The following is a 19825-nucleotide window of genomic DNA, read 5'->3' on the forward strand; positions in this document are numbered from 1 at the left end:
AAGTGCAATTTCAGACTCCAGCAATGACTGCTAAGTGACATCCTCACCTTTATAGAAACCTTGAATGAGAAAGCTCTGTTCTTAGGCTATTCCAGCATAAGTCCCTAAACGTTGCAAGCTCCAGAAGGACTGGTGATGATATAAGCTGGCTGAGTGACACCCGGGAGCCTTTTCTGCTTAAGAGTCAGCCTGACTGAAAATACGTAACAGAAGAGCAGTATTTCCTGGTCCAGCTAAAGAAGCTTCCATGAGGAAATCCCCTAATACTCCAAAATTTGTGCTTGCAATCCCTCTTGTGAACCAGAAGGCTTTCCTCTCCCCCATATCCAGGCTGAAGCTTTGTGGAAGCTAACCTCATTGCAATTCCACTGAATTGTTACAACTTATAGCAGCGTAAGGGAAAGAGGACAGTGTGTACGTAGGTCTGCTTATGTGATTAATGTCTTTTGTAGATTTTTGTAAGAAATATAAATTAGTTTAGGCATTTTGAGAGCTTTAGTTTAAAAAATGAAAGACATTAATATGTAGAGATTTCTGAAGCCCTTGATGCTTCGTGTCTATAAGAGTTTACCCAGCTTCAGAAAGGACAGTGTGCAGATAATGTAGATGGCATCAAAAGAGCACCTCTGGAGAGAAAAGGTCATGCAAGAGATCCCCAAGTTAGAATTAATGTTTTCTTAAAAGAGTAGATTTAAGAAAGGTCTTTTTCTAAGCATGTCAGACCCCAAGACTTGGGACATACTACTTCCTTGCTGGAATCTGCCTCATAGGAGCTAGGTTTGGTGGGAAGAGGAAGAATTAAATATTGTGTCATGGGAATGGAAAGGAGCTATGTTCACTGGTGAATGAAGTGAAGCAGCCGTGTTTGTAGTTGTGTAGGATGGGTGTTAAAAGTGCATGTAAGCAGATGATTTTCTGAACCCCTCTCCCATCCTGTGAATCAGGGCCACTGCCTGTGCAGAAACAGCCACATCCACAAACAGCCATCCCAGATGAAAAAACTCTTCCCAAACATCCGCTCCCAGCTTGTGGGACACTGATATTAAATCAGATCCAGAATGCACTCCATCTTGCAGTGAGACAACCAGGAATACTTGACCACATCATATCAGGAAAATGAAATCATGGCAGAAATTCCAGGAATCCTACATATCCATGGACAGAGAAAGACTGGCAGTACAGGCGCCATTAGCTACAGTGTAAATGGACAGTTTATCACTGTACTTTTGCCTAGAAGAAAGAGGAGGCTGTTTTACCTCAATGGAAGACAGTCTGATAAAAAATACAGCCATCATGGACTTGGTTGTTGTCCATAGGTCTGTCTTAAAAACTAAACAGGCATAGAGAGACTGTCTCTTAGCTGGATCTTAAATTGGCATTGAAGAATCGAAACCATGTGAATATTTGTAAAACTTCAGAAATAACAATAAGAATGTAGATGATCTAAAGAATGAGGTTGAATGCCTGACTGTAACCTAAATTGACTTATTCCCCCTGAACTGTTTCCTATTTGACCAACTAGGAGTGGCAGCTCTCCATAGCATAGTCATGACTGTCTTGTCTACAGGCAAGAGGGTCCTGAAGATGGTTTTCTGGCATTGCAGAATAAGCCCTGGTAACTAGGCCTTCTCCTAGGTCTGGAGAACAATATCAATGAACAAGGTGGTGTTTCAGCAGAGCCTGTTAGCATGGTTACAAGGCAGACAGGGCTGAAGAAGTGTAATGGGATAGGATCTTATCTCACTACTACAATCCTCCTGATATAACATATTCTCAACAACTATAAGGCATTAACCAGAATGACTACTTGTTTTTATACATCCTGAGTGGAAAAATAAAGTAATTAAAAAGCTCAAAGGACAGAGCATTACAGTAGTATAAAAATAAATAGAGAAGATTTGGCAGCATAAGAAATAAACAGAGAAGATTTAAACAGCAGTTCATCTACGTCTGAAGCAGGTATATGCCACAAAAAAGTAAAACTCAGCAGATAATACTGTATCTCGCAATAGCTAGCCCTGAAATACTTGATGTGTTTAATAGTTTCCAGTCAACTCAAGCAGATGAAGCTAAACTGCAAAAGCATGTTACAGAAATTAGAACATTACTGCACTCCATTAGAAAATGAAATGCACAAAGAGAAACATTTTTTATCAGAGGATACAGAAGGAAGGTGATATCAAAGTGTTTGTGACTGATCTAAAGCTGAAGAGCAACAAGGGAATGAGGAGAGGGAAGGAGAGAGGAAAGGAGACAGCTTGAGTGTCTGATAAGAGATGGAATCACATCAAAGATGAGAGGAGGGAGTGAAACTCAAGAGAAACTAAAAATTGACAGTGAAAGATACTCAAAGATGACAATCTGCTTGATCTTATTAGACAAGAAAATCATCAAGTCCATGCAGAAGTTTTGCTATTTACAATAAATGCTTGAAAAATATTAAAAATTATGAGGTTTTTGCATCTTTTAACAATCTTTTTAAAAAAAAATATCAGGCAGCATAACTAAATGAAAAAAACAATCAATATGAATTTATTTACTCACCTTCATTTTTTATTTCCTAAAATGACACTTTTTTCTATTTAAATATTTTTATATACTATTTAGATAATAATTGTATATACTATTTAGATAATAAAATAGTAGATTATAAACTATTAGATTATATACTATTTAGATAATTTGGAATAAGACACAAGGCAAAAATGTGTGTAACTTAATAAGAAGCTGATCCAAAGACTTTTGAAAATATGATACAGAAAATTCCATGCTGCTGTACATGACTCAAGAAAGGAAACAGGTATTTTTGAAACCAAATATTAAAGTACAAAACTAGTAAGAACCTGGGAAAATATCTAATATCTAACCACAGCTGAGATGAATGGGTAAATAAGCATTTTGTGAACTCCAAACAAGCTCAGATATGAGGTAGGTACTCGCCTAACTTGATTTCACAGCATTTATATTTTTTGTGCATGCAGCCAAAAGAGAGGAGCTGGACACTTCAGTACTTGACTGGCAAAAACCTAACTGTTGTGAGACTTCTATATCTTCAGGGTAACTTAGACTTCTGAATGACATAGATACCTGACACAGGATTTAGATATGTAAGTTCACCTGTGAATCTATTTTGACGACAGTATCAAGGAAACAATCAATCAGAAAGTAAAATGGGAAAGAAACAGTTACTAATTTTGTTGTTTTCCGCATCTCCAGCACCTATTCATCTTGCATTTACTGCCACACAACAGCCTATTTAATTGTATTCTTACCTAGGCATTACTTCTTAAACAGTGCTAGACATATAGTCACATAGCCATATAGCAAAAGTGTCTACCTCAAACTACATTCTAGGTCCTAGACCATGAAGCAAGCCTTTAAGATGCAAAACAGGGATATAGATCAGAAATGTCTTATGTCTGGAACTTCTTAACTCTCAGTTGTGTGCATTTTCACTCATGGCTGGGCCTTTAAACTCGTGCAATGCGAATGAAGCTGGTATGCTTGGCTCTGAGACTGGAAGTTTGAGTTGGAGACATACAATACAAGTATTTAAATGCTAAATTTAGAAGCGACTTTACTATGCCAGGCTACAGGATAAGAAAGGAATAGGGGATGTGATTTGATGAGGGAAGGTAGACCGCAGAACAAACTGATAAATACTGTCTATGAAAATAAAAGAACTCAGCACTGTTGAATACCCTGTAGCTTCTGTATTTTCTGAGAGTCATTATATTAGCACCAGTGCATAATCATTGCATGGCTTTCTCTTTGCTATTGTGACTATAAACTACAAGTGCTGTTTTCCAGTAGAATATGGATGATAAAGTTCTTTCTCACAAATAAACTAATAAGGTCTAAAAGTATATGGTGAGAGGAAGTGACTAGTATAGTTCAGTAAATAATTTGTATATAAGAATTTCTTTATAACACTCAGGAATTCATTTTACCTCATTTAGTTTCAAGATTGAGTCAATCACACAGTCATAAAGCATAGTGGAAAAGTCATATAATTCATGCACAATAGCAGGAAAGGAATAGAGGGAGTAGAGGAAAATCAATTTGCTCATGCAAAGATGTGGGCTTTTTTTTCCATTTAAATTACAAATCCCCTTTTTTATATATAGTTATGTGTGTCAGATTTCTCTACCACACAAACAGTGAATGTCTTAACATAGTTCAGTGTGCTCAATAGAATATAAAGGAAAAGAAAATAAGATAATTAATAGATTCTTCAGTTATTTCAGATAAATCTATTTCTCTTACTGTAAGTACTGTTATTCCGACTGCATTTCTTTCATCTGAGAACAGGCCAAACAGCTAGCTGTGACAGTTGCAAATCCCCACCAAAACAAGAAATGCAATCAAAGCAGCGTAGCTAACAGCAAAAGTAAGCAAAAAGCATTTGAAATTAATTTTAAATACAAAAATGTATTTAAATGCAGAGAAGCCTTAAAGGATACCCATTCAGAAATGTCACCAACATTGACATCATCATGTAGCTTAGACTTCAGACATACTGTGACAGTTCCTTCACAGTCTGTATGGCTAGAATGCTCACATTGTCTAGAAAACATATTCAGTGTAAGGTTCCCAGAGGAGGAAAGTCTGTCTTTAGTTCTTCTCCATGAACCTACATTTAGATCTGTTAGTTCTGTTACAAACTAACTTAGCGCATGTTGCTGGAAGATGCAATGAAAATTGTTTTAAAGAATCTCATACTGGATTAAAAATGTTCATATATGCTAAAAAAGTCTTGATAAGTAAACTTCATATTATCAGACTTTGTGCTGAGTAAGATACTGTCTGTTTTACTTCACAGTAAATGCCACACTGCATTGCATGTAAGTGGACAGAAAAAGAATGAAGAGAGAACTTTGAGCATCACTCTCGTCTTCCTATAGACAGTCCCCACTGCTCTGGCCAGCATTTATTATCATAAACAACAAAATATTTGGTAGGATTCAAGGCAAAAATAAACCTATCTGGGAAATAACAAGCTTTATTTTCTTCCTGCATGACAAGAAGAGGTGTTCTCGGAGGCTGTAGATTAATGCAATTTTCTTCAGCTTAAATTTATCAGCAGAGTACATCTGAAATATCTCATATTGTAAGCAGATTTGTCTTCATTTTCCCGTTTTCAAATTCTGTTTCAATGAGCCTAAACATATGGAAAGAATATAAATATATCTTCACTGTAACTTGAAGTAGCAATCTAATATGCATAATAACAATCACAAGAGTCAATATACAGTTTTGTTAGTCATCCTTTTGTGAATACCTCATAGTTTTAAAGACAAGGAAAGCCAATAAAAAAGAAAGATTCATTCTATTGATCAGTTTGTATATTAGAACAAATTTTATTTGAATTTGGTTTTAGAATCATTAACAATTTATCACATATCTCATAGTGATCAGAACTTTTTATAGTTTAGGAAGAAGATTCCAGACAATGCTGTTTTGAGAAACATTTGAATCTGGTAGTAAGTATGCTTAATGTGCATTATACATACCGGATTTTAATAAAGAAAAAAGTCAGTAGAATGCCTATGAGTATTTTTTGATTAATTCAAGCAGATAAAATAACAGACTAGTGTCTCCCAAAACAGAAAAAACCCCAAACAAAACCTGCTTGACTCTGGTCATCTTCATAGAATCACAGAACGGTTTGTGTTGGAAGGGACCTTTAAATGCCATCTAGTCCAAGTCCCTCACAATAAGCAGGGACATCTTCAACTAGAGCAGGTTGCTCAGAGCCCTGTCCAACCTGACCTTGAATGTTTCCAGAGATGGGGCATCTAACACCTCTCTGGGCAACCTGTTCCAGTGTTTCACCACCCTCATTGTAAAAAATTTCTTCCTTATATCTAGTCTGAATCTACCCTCTTTTAGTTTAAAACCATGACACCTTGTCCTTCGCTAGAGACCCTATTAAAAAGTTTGTCCCCTTTCTTATCTTATAAGCCCCCATTAAGTACTGAAAGGCTGCAATAAGGTCTCCCTGGAGCCTTCCCTTCTCCAGGCTGAACAACCTCAACTCTCTCAGCCTCTGTTCAGAGGAGAGGTGTTCCATCCCTCTCATCACTTTTGTGGCCCTCCTATGGACCCGCTCCAACAGGTCCATGTCTTTCCTGTGCTGAGGACTCCAGAGCTTATTCCACTTATTCAAACATAGCTGAAGAGGTCATCATGAGAAATTTAACAAGGGTTTCTTCAGCACCTCTATTTTGATTCTTCAGTGTTATCTTAATCACTGTTTTCTTAAAATATGTCATTTTAGAGGATAGGTGTGGATGTTGGGGGGGGTGTCTTTTCTTGAATTATTCATAATTAGCAATCAAAACAAACAGATAAACAAGAGTACAGCAGAAACTTTAAAGAATTATATAGGAATAAGCCCCTTCTTTCTTTTGTTTTTTTACAAAGTCATATTTTTCTGTAAAACTGTTGAAAAAACTCACTAAATAACCAATTGCCTGAAGCTAAATGAGACTGTTCTTTCCGATTCTGTTGTTCACAAAGCAGTGTGGGATTTTCTAGATATTTGTGATGTAAATACTCTCACCATCCTCACATTTGAGATAATATTTTAATGCTCTGTAATTGAAAGGGATCACTCCATAGTTTATACAGATCACTTGTTTCTTATTAATACTGATTTAGCAAATTAAATGTGTGTGTTAATAGGTCCAAACACAGAATAGCTATGGGGTGTAATTCAGATTTCTGTCACTTGGTGCATTCACTATACTGAGGAAGAGTTTTCAGATAAAGAGATCTTTAGTATAGCAGAAAGAAGTATGAAAAGATCCAGTAACTGGGAGCTGAAGCACGATTATTTCAATAATAAAAGATGTACTTTTTAGAAATGTTACTGGAACAATCAATTACTGAAACTGTTACAGGAACAATAAATGCAGGTGTGTGTGTGTGGTCAGAGATGTACCATGAGCTAAAGACTATATACAAAGCATGTGACCAGAAAGATGACTCAGAAGGCATGTCCTGCTAACATTAAAATGCTGGGATCTAATTCTTGGATAGCTGCTATTAATTATTGTCATTTTTGCAAGTGCCCTGCTGTCACAGTGGTAGAGCCGGTCTTTATATTACTCTTTTGGACTTTTTAGAAAACACAGAAAAAGGCTAATTTAAACTAGAAAAATGAAATCTGGAAAATGAATACATAAATGAAATACTGTAGACAAATTAAAATCAATGCAGACAAAGCCTTTCTAAGTAAGTCCTCTGTGTAGGGAAATCAGAATATGTGAGACTTAGAGGCAGCATAAGAATCTAAGTGGATAATAAATATGAAAGGAAGCAAATGGGGTTGTCAAAACAAGTTATCAGTTAGCAGTCTGTGTACCTTTGCATAAGAGAGGCAGATAGGCACCAAGAGAACTTGACTAGCATATTTAAAAACTTCCACCTACAGAAGGATGACAACATGAGAAGGAATTGTGTATTAGGTACATCCTTCTCTCTGTATCTCCTATGTATTTTAGCAAGATACAGAACTCTAGAAGACTCCAGGAGGATAGGGAGTAAGATGTAGGAAGACTTTATGTCTCTTTAAATACATCCTCCCATCCCATATATTAGTTGGGGATGTGCTTGGCTGGGAGCATAGCACAACAAATATAGCTGTTCTAAGTAACTCTGAGCCAGGCAACAGTCTGTAACCAGAACAAGAAAGAACACCATTAAAGAAAGCAAATCCCTCTGCTTCAGATTGTTTTACAGAAGGTACCAACTCCCAAAACAGTCTGTAGTCCTATGGCCAAATTGTAGCTTAAAATTACAATTTCCTGCCATATTGATGGCCTCTTCCTTCATGTGTTGTTCGTACCTCTGAGGGTCATAGTGAATAAATGCAGTGAAAGTCTACAATATTGCTCATAAGGCTTTATAATCAATTAAGGTGTTGCCACTGCAATTGTAAAATAGCCAGCTGTCTAAGCTGCTGTTGCAAGCTAATGTCTGAAATTACTTTTCATTTTAGACTTAGTGAAACATCTTTTTTTTCCCTTGAGGTTTTTCATTCTTTGACAGAAGGTATAGTTTAATCAAAGACACAAGAACTTACTTAAAAAAATATTGTTGCTGCACAGATGTTTATCTCTTTGCAGATTATGCCAGGCAACAGCACTTGGTTTATCTATAAAATCATGTATGTAGCTACTTTTTTAAATACTTCAAGTTCAAAGTCAAACCGGAAGTGGATGTAAGCACTAATGACATACATTAACTCATCTTAGTATGTAATGGTGGTAATAAAGAAAAGTCAAGGCTGCATCTAAATTGTGGAGAACAATGAAGTAAAGTTAGGGTATAAATGTAAATTGTTCTGGCACTAGGAAAGGATGGAAGATTGATCTGTTGATTAAGCTGAGGAAACCATTCAAGCAGCAATTCTTCCATTATAGAGAATACGAAGAAATAATATATGCAGTCTAGACCCTGGTTAAACTTCAAAGTCATTTGTCCCTTCTCAAAACCAGACAAGTGTTCACCCTGCCAAGAACATTACTTAGATGAAAAGTACTCAAGGACTTGTGAATCATCCTTTTCTCACCAGTGTTGCTAACATCTCTCAAAGTTAAGACACTTTTTGCATTTTCCCTCTATAAGAGCTTGTGTTCTTCAGATGGATTATAAATATTGGATCAAGTTCAGCTCCAGCATAAATACGGAGCAGCATCAGAACATGAATGAAAAACTTCATTCATATGTCAAATAATGTTTTAATTGATGTAATAAAATGATAAATTAATAATTGATAATGATTTACATGATCTAATAATTTATTAAATAAAAACCCATAATATATTCAGTTCTATTCAATATGATATGCTGTGATCTTTAAAACACCTCTTTAAATATAAAATAATTATTTAATTTCATTTTTTCTGGAATTGATAGAAGACAAATTCACATTAATAAACATGTTATTTTAAAAACATTGAGCTGGTTACTGAAAAGAACTGATCTGTATGATACTCTGAGAAGCAAAGTATATTGGTTTCAAACATATTCACAACAGTGTAACAGAGAAGCTTACTTGCATTTCTGGATATTCACTATTGTTCTGAAGAATAAATGTCTTTAATAGCTGCTACACATACAATAGTAAGGAATTTAGCATTTGTAAATATCCAGACACAGTAGTGTACGGAAAATAACATAATATTTGGCAGGAAAGAACTGAACTGAGAAAAGTAGGTTAAAAAACCCACTTTTCTGATCCAATATCAAATTTCATTGCAGCTTCTGATAACACCTACATGACATAATTGCTGTTTGCATCAACTTACAATTTTATAATTGTATTTATATACCACTTTATTTTTAATTTTACTTTGTGTCTTTTGGTTAGCATATCTAAGGTTTCGCTTTACACAAAAAAAACCCAATTACAGTCTATACTACAAAAACCCATGCTGGGTAGATAAGCAGAGTGATAATCAAGAGTAGCAGGAGTAACATTTCAAAAGGTAAATTTCATTACACTATTACAAAACCAGGGAGCTACTATGAAAATGAGTAAAACAGAGGAAGCATATTAGGAATACACTGAGGAAATACTATGCAGGTTTTATCTGGGACTCCTGGTAAACAAGCAGCAGCTGAAATTAAGAAACTAGATTATGTTTTCTCCAATCTTATCTTCATCCATACAAAGAGATGGTAACAAAACACTATACTTGCTAACAAGAAACTGGAATTATCAGATAATCCAATCACTTAAAGACTGAAAGAGAGGGGGAAGGAGGAAGAGAAAGGAGGAGAAGGAGAACAAGGGAGGAATGGGAAAGGGAAGAAATATTAAAGTAGTGTCTACAGAAACTTTCTTCCAGTTATGATTTTTAAATAAAGTCCATGTGTTATTGCAGATGCAACACAAAATTCTTTTATTAAACAAAATAAAAAATTAAATAAGCCCAAATTCTGAGTGCAGAAGGAATGAAAAAAGGACCTGGATGATTTTTTAAAACTTCTTAAGGATCGGTATCAATTACTGACAAGGAAACTTCACAAGAACAGGAATATCAGTTCAGATGAGGATTAAAAAAAGAATGCTCTTATGATCAGCTGAACCACTGGGTTAACAAAGTTAGGCAGGAAATTTCTTAAGAGGTTTTCCTGCAAGGTTTCATTATTTGTTTTTACCATGCTGGAGAGAAATATGAAAAAAAACAGCATTTTCTGAAACTGAGCTAATCCAGTTTCTAGTAGACATAAAAAGTACCACAGGCATCAAAAGACTAATTTCCATCAAAACTTCTGTAGCAGTCCTCTTTATCACAGAGGTACACTAAAGCTAACTCAAATGAGAGACAAGCTCAAACAACTTTATTTCACAAAACAGCCAAAACCACATGACAGAAACCAACGAGAAACAAGGATAAACTGAAACCAATCAACAGGCCGATAACATTTGACACATAACAGGTTCCAGGTGTCAGTCGGGGTATTGTTACTACACGTCAATACACACAAGAACCATGATCCAAGTGTGCACGCACACTCACTCACAAGGGGGAAACTCTCTCTCCCTCGTGGGCACCCAGAAGACACAATTGCTCACCCAAGGGCTCACTCCAGGCTATATCCAGAAGGAATCACTCACCAAAGGAAGGGAGGGCACTCAACCCCAGGAAGTTTCCTCAGGTGGTGTCCCAACCCGAGGGGAGAGGTCCCGAACACAGGCCCACTGCTCCGAGAAGACCACTCAAAAGGGGGCTCCGGCAGCGCCCCATTTATACCCTGGGTCGGATCTGAGCGGTGGTCATAATTGGTCATGATCTAGAAGCTTCTCCGAGGCAAAGTGCCTCACTGGCTGTGGACCCCGCCTAGTGACCGCTGAGGTGTGCACATGCTTGGGGGCACCGCAGAGCACAAAAGGCGCGAAAACGAGGCGCGAAAAGCCAGTGATCGCCATGTTAAAGCCCCGATCTTTATCGGGGGTGGGGGTGGGGAGCGAAGCGTACCTGTCACACAATCCACCTCATGACTACAGTCATGATCCGACCGGTCTCTTTGGAGCGGTGGCACAGTCACCTGTTGCCTCCAAAGTTAAAAGGGGGCACAGAGTTGGTGAGTTTAACACCCACTGTGGTTCATCATTCTTTAAGAGTCTTTCAGCTGTTGCAAGGTATCATTAGTGACCACCCAGTCACCAGTCAATCCATAATAACTCCCGACCACGTAATAATATCCAACACTATAGCAACAATTGACAATAGCAATGGGCAAACATATGAGCACCATCTTGGGGTTGTATTAGCCATCTAACACACGGATAGGGTTTGGGGGCAGAATGTCAATTGCATGGGTCGGTTTTAGGGGCATGTCAGTGTCACTAGCGGGATTCAGGGTAGCGTCCATTTCAGGGGCAGGTTTTAAGGGAGTGTACTTCACGGTGGACGCAGATTTTGTTATGGTGCTCTTAATGCAGCTTATAACAATATAAATTAAAACAATCACAATTATGATCATTATCAAAGATTGAAGGAGGCTACTTAGCCACCTGACAAGGAAAACCCAAACATGTTAAAAACTTTCCCCAACCAATTAGTCCCTAGTGCAGTAGCGATTTCTCTCGTGTCTTTAGCTATCTTCATCTTCTTCATCTGTTCTTGTAGTGGCACCAAAACATTTGGGATGTGGATGCAACAGTCATCTACCAATAGATTCAGCTTCCCACATACACCTTTCTCCTTCAGTAGGATTAAGTCTAACACAACTCAGTTTTGAATAGTCATCTTGCTGTTTTCTTGTAATTGATGGTTTAAGAAGTCTATGCTGTCATGCATAGAGTTTATTAGCACCTCTAGCTGTAGGCTCAGCTCTAGAATAGAGTGTCTGTTTCCTATAGGAGCAATCCATGTTCCAAAGATTGTCTCTAACCACCACCCAATTGTCACTATTGATAGTGACCAATTGTCACAATTGTCACTATTGATTCACAATTTGATATTGGGAATCAAACTCCTTAACACCAATGTAGTATTAAGAAGCAGGCATTCTTTGTTAAGTTACAAAAGAACAAACTAATCATTTTGGTTACATCTGGTTACACAATCCTCAGAGCATTTTTCCACCCCTTCTGTACATCCCTTGGCACGCAATCCCACCATTGCTGTGGTATGGGCCCTTGCCGGTAGATAAGACAGGGGGAAAGCACAGCTAACATGCAGGCCAGTTTTGGCATAGTTGGGTATAGCCAGGAAAACAGGCAGCCATCAGAGCACGCCCACACTAAATTAGGAGGTGCAGAGACAAAAGATCTTTGGCATGAACCTGGAGTAGTGGTGAGAGGGCGACACTAGTCTCTTTTATGGTAATTTAGGGCAAAGGGACTTGAGTAACTGGTATTGCTGCATATGCAGCCTTGAACCAAGTCTTCTTGGGCTGGTGGATATAGCCACAACAGGGGCATCTTAACTTATCCTTACACCCAATTTCCATTTGGCAGTCCCAGAGTGGAGATTCCCCTGTTGGGTGTGCCTTATCTTTTCCTCCATACTAGCTAGGTGTATAGCTGTACCTGGCCTATGTGCAATTGTACCTGTCACAAACTTGTTAAAGGAGAAACAGATATTTGATGGTAAGTAGCTTTCCAAATCTTATGTACTTCTTATTTTAGTGTCAACAGGAGATAAAAATGTGTATTTGTATATGATATATTCCAAAGTTCATTTTGTACCTACTTCATGGCAGAATTCAAATAGCCAGCAAGTAGGATAAGAGGCTTGGAAGCCAAGTACTGGGGAGGCCATAAGCCTGGGCTGGATAATGAAGAGACCAACAGGACTCAGAGTTGGCTACTGGAGGGATCAGGGGGTCAGGACAGTTCCTGAAGAGACCATGGGGTCTGGAGGTCAGCTACTGTTAAGGTCGTAGGTATGGACCTGCTACCAGAGAGACCCATTTGCATGTGTGTGTTTGAAGGCAACTGGAGATGTACAGGATGTCTACTGGGTAGACCGATTGTCTAAGGCCAGTTACTGAAGGTGATCCATGGTTTGTATATAGGTCTGAGCACCAGCAAAAAGAATGGGGCTGTGGCCTTGGTGGCTGGTATGCCCAGGTGCCACCAACTGGGGAGACTGAGTGTCTGAGCCCAGCTGCTGAAGGGATCCACATTGTACATCTTTTCGATGAATGGGTTTTCATCCTGATCCACCAGACAGGAACAGGATGAGGCTGTTGGTGATTTTCATGTTTGTGTGAATGATGTGTCTTCTGTCAGTGTTCATCTATATGGCTGACCACCTGTACATGTATATACATGGTTTGTATATATACATATTATACAAACCATGTATATATATTATACATATATATTTACATATACAAATCATATACATGTACATGTATTGTGTTCATGCTCAGCCTCGCTACTGGCTGTCCCTGAAACATGCTGCTGTGGTAGCCTGTCCTGGGTTTGGCTGGGATAGAGTTAATTTTCTTTCTAGTAGCTGTGTTTTGGATTTAGGATGAGAATAATGTTGATAATACACTGATGTTTTAGTTGTTGCTAAGTAATGCTTACAGTAGTCAAGGACTTTTCAGCTTCCCATGCCTGCCAGGTGCACAAGAAGCTGGGAGGGAGCACAGCCAAGATAGTTGATCCAAGCTGGCCAAAGGGCTATTCCATACCATCTGATGGCATGCTCCATATACTGAGGGGAGTTGGCTGGGGGGCAGTGATCGCTGCTCGGGGACTGGCTGGGTTGGTGGGTAGTGAGCGGTTGCATCAGTTTTTTTTAAATTCAGTTTTGTTCCTCTCTCTCTCTCTCGTTGTTTTTCTTTTCATTACATTTTTTTATTATTGTTGTTGTTATTATTTTTATTTATTTTATTTTATTTTATTTTATTTTATTTTATTTTATTTTATTTTATTTCAATTATTAAACTGTTTGTATCTCAGCCCATGAGTTTTCTTACTTTTGGTCTTCAGATTCTCTCCCTCATCCCCTCGGGGGGGGGGAGGGTGAGCGAGTGGCTGTGTGGTGCTTGGTTGCCAGCTGTGGTTGAACCACAACATAGCCATGAGAAACTCCCAATGTAGTTTTTTCTTTCAAATGAATAAACAACTAGACCTCTTTCCCAAGGCCCTATAGTCATTGCTTATAGCATAACCTCAGTGAGGTGTTTGCAAACTGCATAAATTCTTGCCTATTCTGTTGCTATATTTAGTTTTTAATGCATAGATCTAAGTTTTGGAATGAGAGGTATCTTTTTGTTGTTAGTGTCTTTTACCTTTAAGAACTCAAACCAGTACAATACAGAATCTTATCCAATGTCTAGCTATGAATCAGCTAATACAGATTTTATACTCCTATCCCTTAATAACCTTAATATATTAGAACAGTATTTCCATGTGGCAAGATTATATGGGAAGTTGTCATTTAGTAAGCTCATAAATATATTCCCTGAAAAAGTGGTTTGGTTTTGTCGTGGTGGTTAGGAGTCTATGTGTAACATTCCTCTGCAAATGCATTACCTGACAAACTTCAACTGTCGTCCAGCTGCACAATGAATCTATTCACACCTCATGTCATTTACTTTTCTTTTGAGTGTCTGACATGACGGACAGTTTTTATCATTGTTTTCCATGCATTTGAATTTTCTGCAGTTCTGAACTTTGACTCTAGAACAGGCAGAGTAAAACATGCTTAATCTACGCATATTCTGGTCTTTTTAAAATAGTACAATTAATCAATATGCCAATAAGCATCACATAATACAGATGGTAATTTTAAATTTTTTTTTAGCTATATAAAGTAGCATTCAGACATAACAGATAGTAGCATACAATACTGTGGGGGTACAAACAGTCAGTGATATTTAGTACTCTAATAAACAGATGCAAGGTTATGCATAGATCATGATCAAGATCAAGAAAGAGATTCAGATAATTTTTTTAAATATAGAACACTCAGATTTTAATCACAGTGATCATTTATTTGACCATGTAAGTCTAAGGTGAATGGGCTTAATTAAACCAAAGGACAGCTGGGGGGGTGGGTAGTTAGGTAAAAAGCACCTAGTACTAGTTAGGTAAAAAGCACCAGAACTTTTGTCACCCAAGCCAACCAAATACAATTTTTTTTTAAACAGAAAACAAAGGTTGGCCTTCAGAATTTTGATCCAAGGAAAAATCCCAGAAATTATCTTCTGCCTTTCAAATGACAAAACCAATATTATTTCATCTTGAAAGAATGTAGTAACATTTCGCAGATTCACTCTATTCACCTGTGGTGTTAGTTAAATATCACGAACAGTAGCACCCTTTATCCTTTAAGTACTTCTTTATTCTCCATATTAAACTGCATGGAAAAAATACTCAGCAGTCCAACCTCTGGCACAGCAAACAAAAAAGGATCAGGAAGTATTATCAGTGCATACATAATAAGGCATTAAATGAACATCCTCAGTGATAACAATCACAGCCATATTTTATATAATATCATTATTGTACCATAATATGATAATTATTAGCATAAAAATTTATTAGGACAGTTTTTCTATTAATTGATGTAGCAAAAAATGCATTTGCTTTCCATCAAGATATATTTCATGCACTCTTCCTGTCTGATAGGTGTTGGGGAAAAACCTTTTGTTACCCTCTGGCAATGCTTCATTCATATGCAGGGAGAAGCACAGGCTGCTCTTGAAGTAGTTATCTTCTGAATCCCAGTGGCATGGGCTCAGCAACAGTATAGCTTGGGCTTCACTTAATTGTCTCTGCTTAAATAAAATGCAACCTGCTTCTTAAGAAAGTCTGGAGTACAGCCTAAGTCTATGGCTACATCACTTGCCTGCATTTCAACACTGTGAATATTGGGCAAGTCTGTACTAAGAAACAGCTATGGACTTAAAAGTGTTGTAGGAGTCTAGGGCTTATAATCTTCAAAAAAACTGGAGTATATCATTGATTACTGGAATTTTTTTTTAATCAGGATCCTCAAGACTATGTCTCTGCTGTTCTGAAAGAGCAGTACCTGAGAGCATCGTAATCATGGCATGCCCTGAGTCCTGTCTGTCTTCCATCCACAAGGCTGCTGTGCTAATAATGTGGGAATAGACAGGGGCTGCCTGTAGAAGCATGTAAAGCAAATATTACAGCAAATGTATTTGTCTCAGGTTTTTAAATCTGTGTCAAATTAAGACATAATTTTAAATCATATAGGAATAAAATTAAGGTTTATATATAGTGGGTTCTGTCATAAACATTTTAACCTGAAATATGGCCTGATTTTTATTGGTTTCAGCAATGGCTAAAGAGACATTATCTGGAAAGTAATTAGAATAGAAAAGCAAAGTATCAATGTCTAATTCTATCAAAGTATTAAGTTATGAAAAGCATGCAATAATTTCATATTACTTTATTAAGTACAATATTTTCTGAGGAGATTAATACTATAAATCCTACGGGTTTTTTTCATGTATTCCCTCTATTTTTCTTATAAGCTAGCCAAAGTGCCTGTCAATGCTTAAAGCAGTTTCTGCTGTATTTCTCCAGTCAGGTATATAGCACAAAGATGCAATATTGTAATGGCTGACCTCAAAAGTCCTTATAAAACATCATTGGGTCTTTGCTGGTTTGTTGCATACACTCTGACAAACTCTAATCAATCTGTTTTAATATCAAAGGAAACTTCCTTCCCGATATGCTCATTTAAGTGTGAATGTCAGAACTTTTGACCTTTTCTTACCTCATACTGGTGCTGCTTCTTTGTGACTTTGCCCTTGTTGGCTTTGCTTTCTTTAGGAACTGTCAGTGTTTCCAGCATGCTTCTACCTCTCCCTAAACCCCTGAATGTTCTTTTTCAGAGAGTTATACTGTAACTGTCTAGCCATATTTGCTCTTCCTTTACATTTATTCTGAGTCAAGTTTTCTTTTTGTATAGGGCTGTCAGGTTAGTTAAAAAAAAAAAAAAAAGTTTTTCTGTTCTTTTAAAAAAATTGCTTTTTTAAAAAACCTGAATGATGCTTTCTCTAATTTGGCAGGCAGTGCCAAAATAAAGATCGATAGCTTTTCTTCTGCCTATTAAAAATGTACATGTCCCTATTTTGTTCTCACAGGCATTCCCAATAAACACTTTCAGAGCATCTGCAGTAGACTTAGCATGGAGAAAACTTATTTTGCATAAGTCTTCCTTTGTAATTCTGAAAAGAGTTCACACATAGGAGTAGATTCCTCCTGCTCTATATCTTTACTGTTCAAATATATCTTTACTGTTCTGATGATGTAGACAGTGAGAGTCAGAGGGCTCACTAGAAAAATAGTCAGTCCCAAATGTGATCTAGGACTGCATGACCTTCCTCAATATTTCTGTCTAAAAGCTCAGATCACCACTAAAAGTCTGTAACAATGCCCTGTCAGAGGAAGTATCAAGCTAACAGTGCCAGGATAATAAAACATCTTCCAGCTCACACATTGATAGTCTTATCTTTTCATCATGATTAGCATATTGACAGGTGTTTACTTTGAGCTAACTAGCCATTGTTGCTTATGGTAAGCCAGGAGAATGAGCAATGTGATTACAGTTCTGTTTGCAGTATACTTTAGAAATATATCCTAAACTTTTCTTTGTTTAATATCGGCTAAGATAATAGAAGACAATGACATGGATATGTGTGAATAGAGCAAGTGTTTAATAGAAACTCAGACATATGACTTGTAAGGCTTTCCCAGAGGGTGACTAGGAAAACCAGACTTTATGGGTCTGCTGTAAATACTTAGGTGTCTGTAAACAGAGAGAAAAAAAAAGAGTGAAAACCCAGCTTTTAGTGGAAAAAGTGAAGAGAGATCAGTGTGATGAAGTCCTAACTAGGAAGAAATTTGCAAATGACAAAACTATTCCCAGTTGTACTGCACTTAAAGTCCTCTAGTTCGATATGTATGTATATCTTTGTATGTAAATGGGTTCCCATTAGCGAAATACAAATCTTGCTCTATGCAGATAAGCATTAGGTAAAAAGTAATAAGCAAGATAAGGAGCTCAAGGGTAACTGATCCTGCATTAATGAGGGTGTTTGTTGTGAGGTTACTAAGTTAGTACTAATTAATAGCAGAATTAAGGTTGGAGCTGAAAATGCATAGCTAAATACTTCATTTGATTGATGAATATCTCACTTAAACCAAGATCCTTTAGATCAAGAGGAATGCATTATTTTGGTGGTACTTTCAAAATCAGGGAGAGAAAAGAGAAGGGAAAATAAATGGGAAAGAAAAAAGGAAGGGAAAGGGAAATGGAAAGGGAAAAAGGGAAAGGGAAAAAGGGAAAGGGAAAGGGAAGGGAAAAGAAAAGGAAAAGGAAAAGGAAAAGGAAAAGGAAAAGGAAAAGGAAAAGGAAAAGGAAAAGGAAAAGGAAAAGGAAAAGGAAAAGGAAAAGGAAAAGAAGGAAAAGGAAAAGAGGAAGGGAAAAAAAATCTCCAATATCAGTGCTGTTTTCAGTTATAGCATAAAAGCCAGTATTTCTGAAATCTTCCACGGGGGTTTTAAGCTCCATCTAACTTTGAAATACTTTGGAGGTTATTCACAAATGTTGACATTTTATTGCTCTTATCTGAATCTTCCTGTTCTGCATATATATTTTTCTAGAATGCATCACATGCTTCAAAAGGTTATTTAATGTCTTCATGCATTTTGAATGTTTTATTTTCATTACAACTCTGTCTGCCTATTTCCTCTCTTAATTGGTAGCTGGGAGTTGTCTGCTTTCTTACCATATTCAGAATTTTTTTGCTCAGCATATCTGAACTATTTAATTCTCCTACTCACTAAAGTAGAAACTAATTTCTTGGGAACCTGTAATTCACACTTGTGCAATTCTTCTGATATTATTGATGTTATTCCTGGTCGATTATGTTAAATTTACATTTGGAAGTCAAATGAGACACTCATGCTTCTGTACATTTTATCTGTTTTCTAATTTGCTTATTTTTTGGTGCACCTTTTTCTTATTTTTGTCCAAAATAATTTTTCCTATTACCAAGTTTTAAAAATTTATTTTTATCACATGAATACTGCTACTTATTTAGGATACATCTGGGTTGTAATGTTCAGAAGTGTTGTGGGTTTTTTTTCTAAAAAAGGTACCGTCAATATAACAACACTTACCTTGAAGTATGAATCTTAAATAATATTTATCAAGACTCTAACAGATACTGAGATTATGTCTCAAAAAGTGAATAAAAGTATTCAAAATATACAATTTCAAAAGGAAAACCAAATGAATACCACCTGACACTGAAAACACTTAGCTAGTTAATTGATCTCATTTTATGTTTGAGCATAACCTACTTCTATGGACTATTATCTTGACTGAGAGCACCCTCCCCCCACCCTGCCCATGGCCCAAGACCCCATTTCAGCCCCCAGGGCCAACACCCCTGCCCCAGTGACACCACAGCAGGGCCAGTCTCCAGCTCTCCACAGCCCGGCCCTGCCCGGCCATGGGCCCTGCCAAGCCAGGCCCACCCACAGGCCCATGGCCTGGCCTGGCCTCAGACTGTCCCCATCCCCGCGGCCCTGCCTGGCTGTCCCAGGTGTGGCCTGTGGATACTCTCACCAGGCCTGATCCTGACCCCACCTGCAGGCTGACATCCCAGCCCAGTCTCTGCCCTTCCTCATCATCACTGTCGTCGTCATCGTCGTCGTCATCGTTGTCGTCTGGCAGTCTGGGCTTTTAACTGAGCCTGGCTTCCAACCCTGGGCCTGCCCCCTCCCCTGGCTCAGATACCTACTTGTCCTGGTTTCGTCTGGGATAGAGTTAATTTTCTTCCTAGTAGCTAATATAGTGCT

The sequence above is a fragment of the Ciconia boyciana genome, chromosome 3 (genome assembly GCF_034638445.1).
Source record: "Ciconia boyciana chromosome 3, ASM3463844v1, whole genome shotgun sequence".
NCBI classification, from domain to species: domain Eukaryota; kingdom Metazoa; phylum Chordata; class Aves; order Ciconiiformes; family Ciconiidae; genus Ciconia; species Ciconia boyciana.